This window comes from Saccostrea echinata, unplaced genomic scaffold, assembly GCF_033153115.1.
Source record: "Saccostrea echinata isolate AGI-Se365-2 ecotype Australia unplaced genomic scaffold, CSIRO_AGI_Sech_v1 ptg000025l, whole genome shotgun sequence".
NCBI classification, from domain to species: Eukaryota; Metazoa; Mollusca; class Bivalvia; order Ostreida; family Ostreidae; genus Saccostrea; species Saccostrea echinata.
Genome location: NW_026889774.1, coordinates 2,729,036 through 2,747,671, shown reverse-complemented (window position 1 = coordinate 2,747,671; position 18,636 = coordinate 2,729,036). Strand labels below are relative to the sequence as shown.

The window sequence follows — 18,636 nt, the reverse complement described above, 5'->3', positions numbered from 1 at the left end:
GAGGAAACCTCGTGATTCCTCAAGTTTCCATGACTCAGGAAACTACATGGAATCGGAGCGTAGCGGTTTCCGTGTGATGGAAACTTGGTGGAATTATCTGGTGTCTCATAAAAGGAAATGACAGGGAAACTTCAAGATTCCCTTATTTTTCTGAGACGGGAAGCAATGTGTAATTGTGGTGTAATAGTTTCCATACCATGGAAACTACAGGGTAGGTTGAGCATTTCAATTTCGAAAAATGATCGACTAGCAACTGGAAGCTCAAGGATCCCTGTATTTACCATGGTAAATCTTTCTTGTCTAGAATGTGAAAAGAGAACAGCAGGTTTAAATCAAAATATATATTATTAATTTCCTTGGTAGACTGTGTTTTCTTTTCAAAATCTATCAAGAAAATGTATAAAAAGGAAAAAGCATTATCAAATCATGTGTTTAATAATTCATTTGATGTGCAAAAACATTATTTGAAAATGATAACAAAATAAATCAAATTATATATCTTGGTAAACAATGAAGTAGTCTTTCACATCTAAGTCCATTCATAAACTTCATTAAATACTCTATACTTCTTTCAACATCAGCTTCCTTTGTATTTTCTTCACATCATCTGCGATCTGCAATATATTTTCATATAAAATTATTATTTGATGTAAGAATTGTATGCTTGAATATTATTTAGAAATCTTACAAGATCACTCAATGTCCTTTAATGTACCAATATCAGTGATTATAATCAGTTTCAGTCTTTAAATTTAATGACCATGAACTCCGAATAATGAACATTACATAGTAAGGTTTTAAGCCAGATTAATATTAAAGCAGAATATGACCATCTCATACATGTATGACCATTTCATACACTGCTTTTAGTTGAGTGAATTGGAGAGAAATGTGCTCTGGACAAGGATATTATGAATCTTTTTTTTTCTTATTGACATTTGACCTAGAAATTTTGTTAAAGATCACTAAAAACCCTTCATCCCATGGCACACAAGCCAGATCATACCAAGGGAGAAAAATTATGCTGTGGACAAGGACTTTAAATAAAGATATATAGTGTGTTTTGATACTGACCTTTGACCTTGATAACTGGTCCAAGGTCACCTTTTACCCTCCATCCACAGGCACTCTATGAGTTAAATTTGAGTGAGATTGGGCTAAGAGGAGAGAAAATATACTCAGGACAAGTGATATCAGATGGACAGACAAGATCATCTCATGGCATCTGCAGAACAGGACCCTAAAAAAACAATGCACATACATGATAAGCTATATCCTTACAAGTCAATATGAATTCATCATATGTTGCATTGCATACACATACTTTAATCATGTTTAATACCTTCTGAATAATTTTATGTTGCATGTACACTCAGTTTACATACATATAATTTAAATTTCATAAAAAACGACCAACATATCAGCCATTCAAGATTTAGCTAATCAACATTCAGTACAAGTTCTACCACAGTATATGCTATATCATATGTACAGACACATACTAGTATTATTTACCTACATTCTAAATCTTGTTTTATGTCACTGAAAATTAAGGCAATAGCCATTACCGGTAACAAATTTTTACCCCCAATTTACATACATGCATGTTGTAATGTTTGTTCAAAACTTCTCATTTATAAATATTACCTTAGAGTATATTTAGTTAACATATACCTACAGTTAAAGCTTCAAAGTGTTTCATTGAATATTTTAGAAATTACAGTCATCAAAATACTGACCAGCCAGAAATCAGTAAATTTTTATTTTTCATTATTGTCTTGTTTCATTTAACATGTTTCAATGTTAGAAAGTTTTAGTAAGTTATAATATTTACTACTTTAGCATAGCCATACAGTTGAACTTTGGCATCTCGAATACCATAGATATGTCGAAGTAATTTGGAAGTATTTTTTAAATATTTTACTCCTGATATCTCGAATCCTCAAATACATGTATCACAAAATAATTTTAATTGAACTTTAAACCTTGACAGAAGGACTCTTAAACAAATATTCATTATTCTTAAAATAAAGTCTACAGAATACAAAATAATGAGTTGCTCAAAAATGTCTTATGATCATATCAATAATATCTGAAAGAATTGATCATTTCCCCTTGGGGTGAAGGGGGGTGGGGGGTGGGGTGGGGGCTTCCTCTGTACAATTTAAAATATTCTTACTTTGTGTCAACCTTTGTTAAAATTAGTGGTTCTTGAGAAGAAGTTGAAAATGTGAAAAGCTCACTGATGGATAGACAGTTTGATGGACAAAAGACAAAACAAAAGATGATCAGAAAAGTTTACTTGAGTTTTTAGCTCGGGTGAACTAAAATCCTCACTGCATGGTGTATATTATGCTAGATATCATCCAGACAGAAAATTTTATAGAGAAGTGACTCCAAGCCATACAATTACATAAGGCCAAACAAAAAAATATGTTTGCTTACTGTTACATGCTGAAATGAAATAGGGTCGGTTGGTAGGAATTTTTTATTTTATTGAATTTTTTTATACACAAATTCACATGAATTGGTTGAAATACAAAACAGTTTTACCATTGTGTGGTGCTGTTTTATTTTTTGTTTGGGCTTGCCATATAGGCGATAGACAATATCTTTCTTGCCAACTGCCTTACAGCTACCACACAATGAAAAAACTGTCTTGTATTTCTTCTTTAATTCCATGTTGCACTAACTATTTTTAGTACTTTCGATTCAAACGCTTGACCGATTAAGATGCATGTAAAAGTTAAACCGACAAATGAGTGACTTATGGATTTTTACAATGAAAAAAAAATTTGGGTTGGCTATTAGATATAGGGTCAGTCGGGTAACCATAAACAAACATATTTTTTTATTATGCCTAACCAGTTGTAGTTTGCAGCTGGTAGTTCAACATTCCAATTAAAATTGGAATCAAGTTCTTTTCTTTTAATGCAATTGTCATACATGCCTATTTATGACTGAATTAATTACCACTTACCACATGATCACATCTTGATTCATCATACATCTTTAGTTACTGGTTCTCCTTTAATGTCAGTTTTCTTCTCTCTGAAAGAATATATTATGTACAGTTACTACACTGTATTGCATTCTGATTTCACATATAAGACCAACAATAAACAAGAGTCCTAGGGGCCACATTGCTCACCTGAGCACTTTAGGTAGAAAAAAGCATAAATCAGTTCAGTATTTAAAAGTTTAAATATAAAAGTGGTTCAGAGAGAGAGAGAGGGGGGGGGGGTGGTTATGAATTCTACACTTTCTAAGGATGCTTTTGAATTAATATGACACATATTACCATTGCTATCCTTAAGAAGAAAATTTTTATCAATATATCCTTTTTCTTCCTTTTTACAGTAAAACTCAGGTATAACGAAGTCACTGAGACCTGTGAAATTACTTTGCTATATCCTTAATTTGTTATATCCATATAAGGAATTAGTAAAATTTATTTACCTGGGGATCCAAGAAAACTTTGCTATATCTGTGAATTCGCAATATCCGTGTTTATACTAAACGAGTTTTACTGTGTAACTGTGATCCCCTGTTATGGTCCCTTTATTCTCCTGGGGAGGGAGGGGGGAGTGTCATGATTTGAATAAATAGAATCTACATTACTTCAGGATGCTTTTATATTATTATGACCAATTTTTACGATATTGGTCTTGAGAAGAATTTTAAAGATCTTTCCTATGTAACAGTATCGTTCGTAAAACGTTGATCGCCCATTGTGGCCCCACCCTACCCATGGGGGTCATGATTTGAACAAACTTGCATCTACACTACCTGAAGATGCTTCCATATAAATATGACGAATCATGGCTTTGCTGTTCTTGAATAGAAAAATTTCTAAGATTTTTCCTATGTACTTTGATCGTTCATTGTAGCCCCGTCCTACCCCGGGGGTCATGATTTGAACAAACTTGAATTTACACTAGCTGAGGATGTTTTAACATAAGTTTCATCTTTCCTGATACAGTGGTTCTAGTGAAGAAGATTTTCAAAGATTTTATCCTATGTATTCCTATGTAAAACTTGATCATCCATTGTGGCTCCACCCTACACCCGGGGGTCATGATTTAAACAAATTTGAATCTACTCTTCCTGAGGATGCTTCCAAATAAGTTTAATTTTTCCTGGCCTAGTGGTTCCAGAAAAGAAGATTTTTAAATGATGCCATTAATTTTTCATTTATTTGTAATTATCTCCTCTTAGAAGAAGATATGGCCCTTCATTTAAATAAAGTTGAATCCCCTTTACCCAAGGATACTTTGTAGCAAGTTTGATTGAAATTGGCAGTGGTTCTTGAGAAGAAGATTCAAATGTGAAAAGTTTACGACAATGACAGCGACAGACAAATTTTGATCAGAAAAGCTCTTTTGAGCCATTAGCTCAGGTGAGCTATGAATAATTTGCTTGATGTACTCCAAAAGATCCATCAAAATCACCCATACCCAATCATTTTTTTAAGTGTTTTAATTTTACTTCATATTTTTCTTTTTTTTTTGGCTTCAGGGAAATAAAGTTTGTTTCATTATAAAGTTGAGGTTTATAATTTCTCCAAGACACTTGTTTTATTGAAAGCAATAAATATTAAATCTGTCTAGCTGTCCATTGTGTAATGATACATCAATAAATTTCTAATTCTGTGTTTTTGTATGACAAAAAATCAATTTGTTAGATACTGCCAAAAAAAAATCTACCTACCTACCTTACCATTTTACAAAATTTGGGTCGAAGTATACAGGGTTGTCCCTAAGAACTGAAATAGAAGGGGACATTTAAAAAGTAGAGGGGAACTGGGATTCCTCCCTTACTGGGAAGTTTAGGAGGAATATCGAAATAACCCGGGGATTACATCATTAAAGGTGGGGAAATTCCTCGACCCCCGGGTCTTAAAGACAACCCTGAGTACATCTGATCATTGACAAACAAAAGTATTTTTAATAATAGCCAAAACTTCAACAACTACCAGGGAGGAATAAAATAAACAAACAAAAATTTATCGTTATGATACAACATATATCAAACAAAAATTTCAAACAAATGAGGATTCACTTATTTTTACCATTAGACTTCTATGATGTTGCGACCACCATCAATAACTGATGATTGTTACTCAGATGATTCATTTGCATTACTTGAAATACTATCAAAAATGATCAATATTTGTACATCTTGTAGGTTTATTATTTTTAACATTTTCAGTAAATCTCTCAGCAGGTCACACATGAGAAATTTTGTCTTTTGAACAGTAAATTGTTTCAATTTACAATATATCACTTGTTTCTTACATAGTTGTTATATTATTATAGACAGTACTTTAAAACCAATACATTTTCCCTATACATATCATCATTATGCATATGAATAAGGGTTGTGCTATGACTTTGTAAGATGTATATGAACTTTAGTTACAGACAATCTATTTAAATTGTTATAATGATTCTTCATAATTTCTAATTTTATCTGCCAAATAAAGGCGGCTAACAATAGTCAGAACTCTCTCTTTTAACTGTTTAAATTTCCATCGATGATGATGTCCTTCGTGAATAATGATAAGTTGAGATTGCGGACACTTTTTGTTTAAATATTGGTGACTTAATCGTAATTTAGAAGGAGAAATAATTCATTTTTACCTTGTCGTTACATCATAAAAAGTTCCAGAAGTCCAAAAGTACAAGAAGTTGCATTCCGAGAACACATGTATTCAAACCGGATATATGTTTGTCCGTATTAACAAAGAAACCATATTCGGTAAAAACATTATTATCCGATTTAACAACGAAAAAAAATCATACACTTTTCATTTATTTATAGAGAGAGAGAACTATTATAGTAAGCATTCATTTTCATTAAAAAAAATCTACAAAGGCGAAACGTTAACATACAACATACAGCATTACCTTATATATATGTACCAATTAATGATCTATTTTACATACCGTTTTTCAATGTTAAATGTATCAATCCTTGACCTATGGAGAGAACGATTAAAGGCATTATGCCTGCTGTTCAATCCATTTCATTTGTAATGAATAAATATATTTTAAACTATACAGCATGGAAAAAGACAAATGTGGTGCCATAGGGCCTAACTATACAAAGTCTACTATCTATATATATCTATGATTGAACGTAAAACACTAAATATTGTGTAATTCAAGTTTCTCTTTCCGTTTTTGCAATATGTAAACTAAAATATTTAAAACTTTGATATCAAACTTTTCAAAATGGCGTCAAAACGAATGTGGTCTTCGATGGGAAAGATTTGTTCTGCCCAATATTAGTATTATTTACCGTAAAAAGTATATGAAAATATACTTACACTAAACCTTGGATGTTGATCATTGCATTTTTCATAGTTTTAAAGACACTGGGTGGCGAAAACATCGTTAACTTTTCACATTTGCACCTTACACCTGAGTTCTTCTCCGTCTTGCTCAACTCCAAAAATGGCGCCTCGTGAAAATTGACCAATGAAATTAAAGCCTCTGCAGAGCGACGCATTATGGGAAACGGAACCTGTTTACGTTAATTATGTTAGAGGGTAATAAAATTTTTTATATATAATATAATTTCCCTGTAACGGTGATTATGAGTTCATATCCATAGTGAAGTTCTTCACTGTTCATAGAAAGGGGGTGCTCCTCAATAAATTTGCTGATAATTAGTATACTATAGAAAACAAAGCGTTTTTCTGAGGGTAACCAGAGACATTTTATGTTTCTGGTGTGACCCCTCAAATTAATTGACTGGGGGGGGGGGGGGCTTGGTAGGTAGTGCCCATCCAAACAGAAAATGTCCGGTTATCCCCCCCCCCACTACTTTTTCATTAAATTATTCATTATTCTGATTAATGTATAATGTCACAACAAAAGATGTTAAACCTTTATACATGTATACATGTTTTAAAATTTGAAGCGTCAGAAAATGAACATTAGTTGAAGACCGTAGAAAATAAGAGGGGGGGGGGCATAGTGGACATGCCATACGTCCCTAAACATATTTTTTGCAGTATAGAAAACAAAGCTTATTTCCTGTTGCGCCTCTCAAATTAAACGTATAATGACTCTTTATCAGCTGTTTATTATTTTGTGACAAGAATGTTGTCCTTTGAAGTCTGCCGTAAATTTCGATCTGCATTTGGCATGCAAATGAACTACATGACATGTATACAGAACAGTATTTTATTTTTAGTGATGATGGAAAAGTTCGGTGTCAAAAATTGCTTGTTAGTAGAAGGAATCAGGGTATGTTAGATTAGTATACACTTGTGAAAATCAATACAAAATAATTTAATTACCAGCAAGGGCGGTTCAAGAATAATAAAGATCTGATGATTTTTTTTTCTCTTGTTCGGCTTTAGATACTTTATTGAACCCCCTCCTTTTTTGGTTTCGATTTTAGCCTGATATCAATAATAATCAGTGGACGAAATTGCTGGACTTTTTTCTATTTGCTATATTTTACTTCAAACACCTTTGCCTTTAGTTAAGATAATTCTCACCGTTATAATGTATCAGAATTTTTCACATTAAATTTGAAAATTGATTTATAAAAAAGGAGAGTAAACACAAGGTCCCACTTTTGAAACTGTTGCTACTGACCTGAAACACATAATTAAAATAAGCCCAAAATTTTTGCAGGTAACCTACAATCATGTCCATTGCGTTCAGAGTTTTAGTCGTGACTGGTAACAATTAGTCAATATTTGATCATCTGATTTGTTGGAAAATACTCTTTGATGTGCAGGGCTGTATATATATATATATATATATATATATATATATATATATATATATATATATATATATATATATATATATATATATATACGTGGCTTTAGCCGTTCAGCCAGTACCGCCCTGTATCTTTCATACATGTATATCTTTTTTCTGGTAATTTCTGGTAAGGTTTGCTAGTTAAGAACTTTCTGGTAAAGTTTGTGCCCCAAACTGAAATTATACAGGCCTGTGGTTTGAGTAGACAGTTTTAAGTGCAGTTTTTTTTTTAAATATGTAATGGTACATGTAGGGGTATAAAAATCAAGAAATGGACGGCATATATAAAGAAATGTTTGTACATGTAGTAGTATTGACAATCACCACATCAGTATATTATACCTAAATATCGAAAGAAACTATTTTCTCTCCATATTTTGAAGGAGGGGAGGGGGCTTAAATTTGAAAGGGGTAACCTTCTGTTTAACACAATACACGATTTAAAAATATTAAGTTTTCGCTAAGCATCTACGTGTAAAACAAATTAATAAATTATTGGGTTTTTTTTCTTCAATGAATTGCCTTAGCATGCAGTTCTTCAGAAGACGTTGTTCTTAAGGAAAAGAAAATCATGTTATATAAATATTATAGACTTTTCTTTATTTAGAGCCAGCATTGGTCTCTGTGCACAAAATGACTAAATTAAATATACGTGCATGTATGCATTTAAGACCAGCATTATTGTAATTTCCTGCGAAAAATGAAGACATTTACTACATCAGGGTCTGTGTACAGATATAAATTAAAAAAATAAGTTATTTAGTTAACACTCATTAATTTTGTATATGAATATTATTCTGCTGTATTATCTTATACATGTCTTTGTAGAGGACTATATACGAATTTCACACAAAACATTAGTAATTTAGTTCTTATGTTGTATATCTCATAAACAATTAAGCAGGCAACAAAGTTGATAATTAATAATTCTTTCTATGTTTTCAATATTCAACGTTTACATTGATGTCAAACAAGGACGATTCGTTAATTACCGATTAAGAAATTTTATTTCATTTATCTATGCACTTACAAATTTATTTGAAAAGGAATTACGATTTAACACATAACGAGAATTTAGATTTATTCTAGACCGATAGAAGAGTATATAGAATTTTTAAACGGCTAGGAAATTTTGTTTTTTAATCAGTAATGAAAAATTAAAATACAATTCTTTTTTTTTTCTTCTCTCATTGAACATCTTAAAATTAATTTAGTTTATTTTATCAATATTCTGTGGTGTTATTGATAATTTAATTTTTTTTTTTTTACATCAAATCAATGGCCAGCAATTATCACCTAAATTTAAACTGAATTTGTGGAGACTATGTGTATGTACATGTTTGACCACAGCCCATTGTTCCCCTTAGGTAGAAAACCCTCTCAAATCACATAGAATATACAAAAAATACACAGTCGCAGGTGTCTTCGCGACACGTGTCTCCACCTGTGGCACGTGAGAACAGGTGCCCGCGATTACAAGGTTAGCGCAATGATTGAATTTTATCTGAACAGTTTACACTGATTTTTCTAAAATTAAAAGTTGTATTTATTCTTCTCTTACTACTATAATTCCAATTCACGTGTCTTTATGAGTTTTACCGAGACTAAAATGTTAAAAAAATATTTAATTTGTCACAGAATGTTCAATTTTATGACACAGAATTACAAAACAGCTTTTTTTAAATTATTCTTTTGATACACGTTTCCAAAATGTCTATTATCGGGAAAATAGGTGTAAACCACAGCATACGTGTTTTCCATATCTGGGAAACATGCAGGAAACTACAGGTTGATTGCTTCCATATCAAGAATCTACCTGGAAACCACTACTGCATGTTTCCGCGGTTTCCCATATTGGGAAACTTACGGGAAACCACAGGTTGATTGTTTCCATATCGGGAATCTACCTGGAAACCACTACTGCATGTTTCCACGGTTTCCCATATTGGGAAACTTACGGGAAACCACAGGTTGATTGTTTCCATATCGGGAATCTACGGGGAAACCACTATGTGGTTTCCATAAAATGGAAACTATATGGAAACTACTGATGTCACGATTCCCATATGTTTCCATCGGGTTTCCAAATTTGGGAAACCTGGTTTTTCATCCTGTGTGTAACTATGTGGAAAACGGTAAATCTGGTGTAGAGCGAATAGTAGAGAATTGAACTGAAGGTTGCACAACAGTAGTATATTTTGCTATATATTCTTTACAAAATTTCTCATCTTGAAGTGTGTGGTCTCAATCATTCAAAACAAACTTCTCAGTTGTTTTACTTTGATATTTTGTAGTACTACTGTTACTCAACATAGCACCAAAAAAAATATATACCCATCCATCAAAGTTTGTGTACATCAAAGTCACTTGGGTGCTTGGAAGCCATGTGTTGGGCCTCATCACTAAATCCTAAAATAAAATTTAGGAAAAAATTATTGATCTCATTCATTTTTTTCATCTACTTTTTCTGGAAAAGTTTTTGTTCTTAAAACATGTGGGCACCTACCTCTCTGCAATCAAGGGAAACTCGAGAATTATTTGGGTCGGTCATGTTTTGAGGTAAACCTTGGGTGTGATACTGTTATGATATCTGCCTGAAGGTACGCATGAAGATTTTAAAAAAATAAATTCATGTCAGTCCTTACTTTTGGAAGCGCTGGGGGTCATTTGACGACCATTGGGGGCTGAGGGTCAGTTGACGAGAGTTCGATGGAGGGCTATATGTCATACCTGATATCGACGCCGCATATGGTTTGAAGGGATAACCGGAGTAGGAGGCAATAAACTCGGACTGCAGTTAAAAGAACTATAGAAATCGGAAGATGTAGACATTCCTTAATTGGTGGTGTATTACGAGTTGTGTGACTTTCGGAGCACGTGTGGTTTACAGCAGCTTTGTGATAAAGTAACTTTTAATGGATTATGAAAAAAAAACGCTCATATTTGAATACACATTTGATCTTTAACTGAATTCAATTGAGCTTTTTCGGAATATTATTTTAAAAACCAAATGTGGTGAATTAATATCTTATACTAATTAAAACAGCATTGTAGTTCTTTGAAAATCTTCTCTGTTCCTTGGCAAATCGAAGGCAAACGGAAAAGAAGTTATAATAAGCAAGGATATTTTTACCAGATTTTTTGGACATCCGGACCATTTGGTCAAGTGTTCTGGACCTGGCCAGTGCTCAATTAATTAGTCCCCTACCGGTGAAACCGGAGGGGACTATAGGTTTCCTCTGAGTCTGTCCGTCTGCCAGTCTGTCCCACTTGGTTTTCCGCACTTTTTTTCTAAACGCTTGCAGATATTGAGCTGATTTTTGGTATGTGAGCGTATCTTGATGAGTTACAGATCATCTTTGAATTTCGTTCGGCTTCAATGATTTTTGACGGAATTATGACCTTTTCAATTTTTCAGGGTTTTCCGCATTTTTTTTCTAAACGCTTGCAGATATTGATCTGATTTTTGGTATTGACTTAACCTTGATGAGTTATAGATCAAGTTCGCATTTCGTCTCGCTTCATTAATTTTTGACGGAATTATGGCATTTTCAATTTTTAGCGGGAACCAGATTACACTTCCCGGTAGGGGACTAGTATTGCTAACGCAATACTCTCAGAATGCTTGTTTGAATTCTACTGAGAGAAGTTATTCCCCTTTGCCATTCACTTTTGATAATTAATCACTGTAAATAATGTATTTGAAAGTCAATAGACTAAGAGAATTATCTAAGAAAATGATATGGTCTAATACAAAAAGTATTTTCATAGTTTTAATGATCAGGTAGACTTGTAAATAATACATCAATCAAAATGAAACAAAAATAACTTGCATTAAATGTTCTTCAAAGAACAAGAGAGGCCAATGTGAGAGGTGGGATTAAAAGTGGTACAGAAGAACTAATAATTTATTAATTTTCTGCATTGCTTTAGTGATCAATTGGGAATAGATTAGAATTTTATTTACGAGTTGTTACTGAATACTATACTAATTATTTCATTGATCCTGATCATCCTATTTCTCTTGCTTTTGGGCATCAAAGCTTCATCTATCAGTTTATTTTTTACTTTACGGATCCTCTTAATTGTTGTATTATACTCAGGTGACCGTTAAGGCCCTTGGGCCTCGTCATATTTAAATGATAGTACATGTTAAATAAATTTGTTAGAAATATATTACAATATCTAAATTTTCGATGTTTTAAAATTAATAATGGTAAATAAATGGAGATGAAAAACTAGTTCAGGATTTTAAAATATCTTTATCATAATAACAAATGTAATTTTTTTCAATTCTTCTGTGTAACCCAAAAAACAGAGGAGAAAAATATTTGGGTGTTGTAAGATTTCTTTACCATAAAAAAAAGAATAAAAACTCTATTGTAAGCACAATTCATGAATAAGAGGAAAAAATGAATATTTATTATAATATGGTTTACAGGCAAGGTTTAAAAAAGAGAGAGAGAGAAAGAGAAATGATATACAGATAAACCATCGCCTTGGACTTTGCCTGGCCACTATACAGAAAAACTTTCAAAAATAAGACATTTCACAACACTACAGCAATTAAGGGCCGTTACAACATCATTGACATTCAAAAAAAAAAGAGACAAGAAAAGAAATCAAAAAAGGTAACTTTTGCATTTAAACATAGAGTTTATAATATTTGCATTTCTGAAATTCTGTGATAGATTTGATGATTTATTTTCAAATGTTCAGACTTGCTGAGGACAGGGAAGGGACTGCTTCTTGACTACCAACAGAAATAGAAAGCATCCCCACTTGTCACAGAATCTGAATACAGCTATGTTAATTACAATGCTTTCAAAGGTTTGTCTTTTTTGACGTGGTTACCACTGGACTACGTAAATTTTATTTCATATTTTGCAGTATATAGATACACATTTTAGCTACCATCAGACTTAAGTCTGAGTTTTCACTAAAATTTCTGAGAAAAATTTCAAATTTGAAAAAACTCTAAATATTGCATTTCTCGAAAAGTTCTTTTTCTTACTCAAACTGAAAAAAATTAAGTTACCTTCTTAGTAAACTTAAGTCCTAAAAAACCTCAAATATGGCGATGACAAACAGAAGCCATCGTCGACATCGTCAACGTGTCGCTCACTACCGTTTGGTAGACAGCGAAATTTCTTTAGAAGTTATGATAGGGGCGGATGTTTTTCAGCGGTTTAGATTCAGGCCGGAATCTCTTATATTGCAAATCTCCTCGTGTCATTCCTACAACGTGAAACACTAAGACCTGTGCTCTCACCCTTCACTTTAAATTCTTTTCACGTGTAGATTTTCAGCTTTAAGCAGCTTCTACTCTCTCATAGCAGATATTTTTTCTACAGTTACCCCATCCTCATTGATCGGACAGGGAAAAACGCCTGTTAAAGTTTGTGTAACAAATTCAAAAGATTCAACAGAATGCCCACTGGATATCTAGTAGGCGAAGTGAAAGGCAGATTTTTTTTCCATTTTAGGTATATGTTCTTTCATTCTGCAACAAGGAGAAACAAATCTCATTTGTCGAGTTAAATTGTACACTTGAATATTAGAGAAAAACTTGATGAAATTATATCCCCTATAGCACGTAAACTCTCGAGTGAACTGGAAATGTTCTCTGTCACCATTGTTTATATGGAGAGTCTGAAAGCAGTAGAATATGCTTATCATTATGTTGCACATGTATTAAATGAGAAGCAGTGTCAACAAGTTGATATTAGGACTCCTGAGAACAGATCTTCGCACAGTTTCATACTTACTACCCCCAGGGAATGATGCACCACATCATTTCAGAGTTGATGGAGGAAAATCACAAGATTCGGCTGATTCTAGCCACTGTAACTTTGGGTATGGGTTTAGATGTACCAAGTATCTCCAATGTAGTACACTGTCGACCGCCCACCACACTGGAAAAGTATCTACAGAAATTCGGTAGAGCCGGAAGGAATGGGGATCAGGCACAAGCTCTCCTCTACTATAACAATAGCGACATTGCTGCAAACATGAAAGGAATGTATTCAGTGATGGTAGAATACTGCAAGAATAGAAATTGTTGCTTACGTCTAGCCATTGTAAAACACTTTGAGAGTGTCATGTTCTCCAGATCACCGTTGGACTGTTACAGCAACTGTGCAAGCTGGAATGGGATTTGTTATTCTCACACCTAGATTTTTTTTAAAATTATGTTTTATAACTTAAGATGCATTTACACCAGCTATAAGTCATCACAATGTGATACTTATTAGGACCCCACTCTGCAGGTGGCCTATAGTGATTAGTCTGTCCGTCCGTCCATCCGTCCTTCTGTCCGTCCGAGATCTCTTGTCCGGAGCATATCTTCTCTATCCTTGAGTCTGGCTCATACTTCACCCAGAGTGTCTTTGGATAAAGGGAGTGCAGTTACCTTGAACCATGTTTCTAGGTCTAAGGTCAAGGTCATAGCAGAATTATATAAAAAATCCTTGTCCGGAAAATATCTTCTCTCCCCTTAGTCCAGTGTAGCTCATACTTTACTCACAGAGTGCCACTGGTCAATGGATGTGCAGTGACCTTGAACAAAGTTTTTTGGTCAAGGTAAAAAACAGCCTCTCTGTTTAAATTCTTGTCCGGAGCATATCTTCTTTCTCCTTGGCCCAGTCGTGCTCATACTTCACCCAAAGAGTGTCTTTACCCAAAGGGTGTGCAGTGACCTTGAACCATGTTTCTAGGTCTAAGGTCAAGGTCATAGGAGAATTATATGAAAATCCTTGTCCGGAGCATCTCTTCTTATCTCTTAGTCCAATGTGGCTCATACTTCACTCACAGAGTGCCACTGGTCAATGGAGGTGCAGTGACCATTGAACGTAGTTTCTAGGTCAAGGTTCAATTTTAAAGATAGCCGCTCTGTTTAAAATCTTTGTTTGGTGCACAATTTCTTTCCCATAAGTCCAGTCAGCCTCAAACCTTACCAATTGACTTAGGGTACGGAACTTTTGTGATTTTCCTTCCATATGCAACAATTTTCATAGAGGATATGCAGCATTCGTGATTTTTGTGCCGTTTTTTGATAGAACGTATTGAGCACTCGTGATTTTCGTGCCATTTTTTATAACAAGGATAACATAGAAGCCCTTTAGACTCGGACAACACATCCCTTAATAGTACACAAATGTTCCTCTTCAAAATAAACCCTTTTCAGCCACCTTACATTTTCATGTTCGTTGCTGAAAGCGGGGCCCTTTGAGATGGCCACCATCTCAATGGTATCTAGTTTCTCCTACAAATGTTCTGAAAGATGTACTGTGTAAATGGAATGATGTTCATAATACTGTTTCACTTAATATTATACATCTCTGAAGAGCCTGTCGGCTGTGTTAAGAACTTGCTTGCAAAATATTTGAGTTTCAACGGTGAATGGTGTCTTCTTAATGTTGGAGAATGTTTTCAGTGCTCGGTTCTGCTTCTTTCAAGGCCTTAGACATTGTAATTTTTAGAAGACATTGGATATCACTGTTTTAGCATGTATTTTGAGAGAGATAGTTTGGAGAAGAAAAGGACATCATAACTTTAAGAATAACATTTGCACGACAATGTCACCTTTTCTGATTGTGTCCTTTATTTGAATAATTACAAAATACCTTTGCATAAATTGGTACTCATAATTTCAGAGGTCATCTCTCATGATTGGCTCTGTAACTTCTTTGATAAAGATAGGACAATGGATGCTCGGAATGGTGAATGTAAGGCCTGATTAAAGATTAGATGCTGCAACTTTCAGATGAATAGTCTTTGTGTATATGTATAACAGAAATGAAACCTGCACCTTTCCATAGACTACCACAGAATTGAAATTGGTCAATTCATTTCCAATACAAATAGCCAGCTGAACATGGTTTAAGGTCGTTGTTGGTTGCTTAAACTATTGTAGTTGTTATTTTTTGTCACAACAAACACTTTGTAATTTTTTTATTCTGAAATATCGTAGGTGTAATACCTGCAACTTAAAAGGCTTAAATATGACAGTTATGACATCATCCATGACCTCTGTAAAAACCTCCTCCTTAGATTGCTGGTGAAGCATTTTCACATTTTGTGTAATAAGCTCATGCTTTGAAATACTGTTCAAATCATCCATTTGGCGATGCCCCATTATGAAGGACAGAAAATATGCCTAGCAAGTGGGAAGGATAAAGACTTCATGTGCCTAGATAATAAATGAGTAATTTTCAAAAACATTTACATATACGAGAAGTTTCTTGATGCTCGTCGAAGTAATTTGGAGTTTTTGAAAGAACTGCGTACGATAGTATTGTTCTGCCGCCAACCTCCCAAGTCAAGTCCAAGCAAGTCAATTTTCAAAAGTTAACATATTTGAATGATTTTTCATATTAAAAAAATAAAGATATTTATATGGAATTTCACAAAATATAACTTATTTGGAAAACAAAGAAAGATAACTCTATACTTTTGGTAAACTAACGACTTTCACGATAGAAATCAATGAAAAATACAAAATATTTAACCCCCCCCCCCCCCGTCAAACAAAAAGCATTAAGAAATTCATACCAAAGCTTTTGTTGTTTCAGGGGGGGGGGGGATATGTTTACAGACAAATAGCGGCAAAAATGCTCATTTATTTACCAATTTCAAATTAAGGAATTCACAACTAAAACATTGCATTATGTCAATCATATATGTTTTAATTTTATTTGTTTGGCATAAGAAAAGATTTTAGGAACATTTTTCCATATCCAAGAATATTTAAAAATCTGATGATGCTTTAAAGCCCGATGTCAATGGAAAACATTGTCTATCCACTTATAAACAGAGTTAAAATTACGAGTAATTAACTATTTAGCACTGGTATTAATATACAGTTGAAGTATACTATTGAAGGAGTCAGCAATATTACTATTTTTGAAAGGAGTACTTTATCGGGAGCGGTAACTGGCCGCTCCAAATTTTATTAATTTTTTTTTTACTATTATGCTGGAAGGAGTGTTTTATCGGGGGCGAAAATTGGTCGCTCCAAATTTTATGCATTGTTTCTTGTTTTTGTTTTGTTTTGTTGTTTTTTTTTTTACTATTATGCTAAAAAAAGTGCTTTATCGGGGGCGATAATTGGCCTCTCCAAATTTTTATGCATTCATTGTTACTAGAGAGCTGAAAGAAGTGCTTTAACGGGAGCGGTAACTAACCGCTCCAAATTTTATGCATTTTTTTACTATTGTGTTGAAAGGAGTGTTTTATTGAGGTCAGTAACTGGCCGCTCCAAATTTTATGCATTGATTATTACTATTATGTGGAAAGGAGTGCTTTATTGGGGGCAGTAACTGACCGCTCTAAATTTTATGCATTGTCTCCTCCAATTTTATTTCATTCTGATTTGAAATTATAATTTGTCAGAGGACATATGGGATGATAATTTTACTAGATGTCTATCATATTGTTTTCATTTAAATTTTATATTTATGAAAATGAATAATATTTTTTTGTATTTATTCAGATTATCAAACTGCATATTAAAGATTTTTTACATGTACTTTAAGCCTTAATTATACATGAATAATATCTCAGTACTGACTATTGAGCCAATTAAGAATTTGTCCAAGATGATTAAGGTTTAAAATAAACTTTCGAAAATATCCCAATTCATATTATTTTAAAGCTAAGGACCAATCATGAGCATTTAGGGATCTTTCCCAAAATTGTGAATCTATGTTGAACAAACCAAAAGAAAAATTAACTCAGTTAATAGAATCTAGCAATTTTTTTAATGATCAAAAAACATTATAACTCTATGTATATATCACATACATGCATGCATTTATATATAAGCTCATCAATGATAACATAGAGGTCGGACAGATTTAATCACTGATGGCCAGATAGTGCAGTCCGTATAACACCTAACCAGTGATGTAAGGAGCCTGGGTTTGAATCGTGGTCTGGACTGAATCACATTTTCTCTCCTCACTGGCTAGAATTTAAAATGAATAGAAAATATGGTTATACAAAATATCACAATCTTAATGTTGAACAGAAGAAAATTCCTTTGATTGAGACCGTATAAACCAAGGTTGTGTGTCAAAGTACATGCTGTCCCCCAATAAAAATATAAAAATCCCTCACTGCTCAAGCTATAAGTGTCCAGTATAGTCTAAATTTGCAGTCTTCCATTGGGAAGTAGTAGTCCACATAAGTGAAAAATTCTCAAAGGGTTGTTAAACAAACAAACAAACGCTAAACAAATTAACAAACAATTAACGATCAAATAACACATATGAGTTCAGATACAGTGTACATATTCTGTAAGTATACTGCTCAAACATTCTGTACAAAGATGTTCAATGGTAGATTAAACCGAGTTTAATTTCAGCTAGACCTGTTGATCAGTATCCTTGGTATGTTGTACAATCAAAGCAATATTGTCCATTTATGAAGTATGGAACCCTCTGTAAGATTAATTCTGGTGTTCGGAATTCTTCTGTGCAATCAACAATCATTTGCACTAGTTTATCTGTCAGTCCAGTGGTGGGAACATTAATTGGCAATCCTGCAGATTCATTTTCTGCATGAAAATATTTATAGTTTATATGATCTTAAGGACTCTATTAGTGGTCATTCCTTTTTTGGTTTTGGTTCATTACCATAATCACAGCTCATATCATCACAAAGTTCACATTGGCACTTTTTTCACAGTTATCACAACAATTGTGTCCAACAGACTCCCTCTGGAATTCACAATCAAAGTATCGGCTCAAGAATTCCCATCGACATCCTGTTGTCAAAATGAATTCCTTCACCACTGCATCAACTGGCATATTCTGCCTTATGCCATATTTATTGTACATGTAATACA

The 18,636-nt window shown here is 33.5% G+C and overlaps 1 long non-coding RNA gene across 1 annotated transcript; it reads right to left on the bottom strand.

Annotated features, from left to right (window-relative positions):
• Positions 1-507: 507 nt before the first annotated feature.
• LOC133192497 (uncharacterized) lies at positions 508-3,019 on the bottom strand. Its single transcript, XR_009721815.1, has 3 exons — positions 2,981-3,019; positions 1,075-1,240; positions 508-614 (listed from the first exon to the last, which is right to left on the bottom strand). It is a non-coding gene; the product is annotated as an uncharacterized LOC133192497 (long non-coding RNA).
• Positions 3,020-18,636: the final 15,617 nt, after the last annotated feature.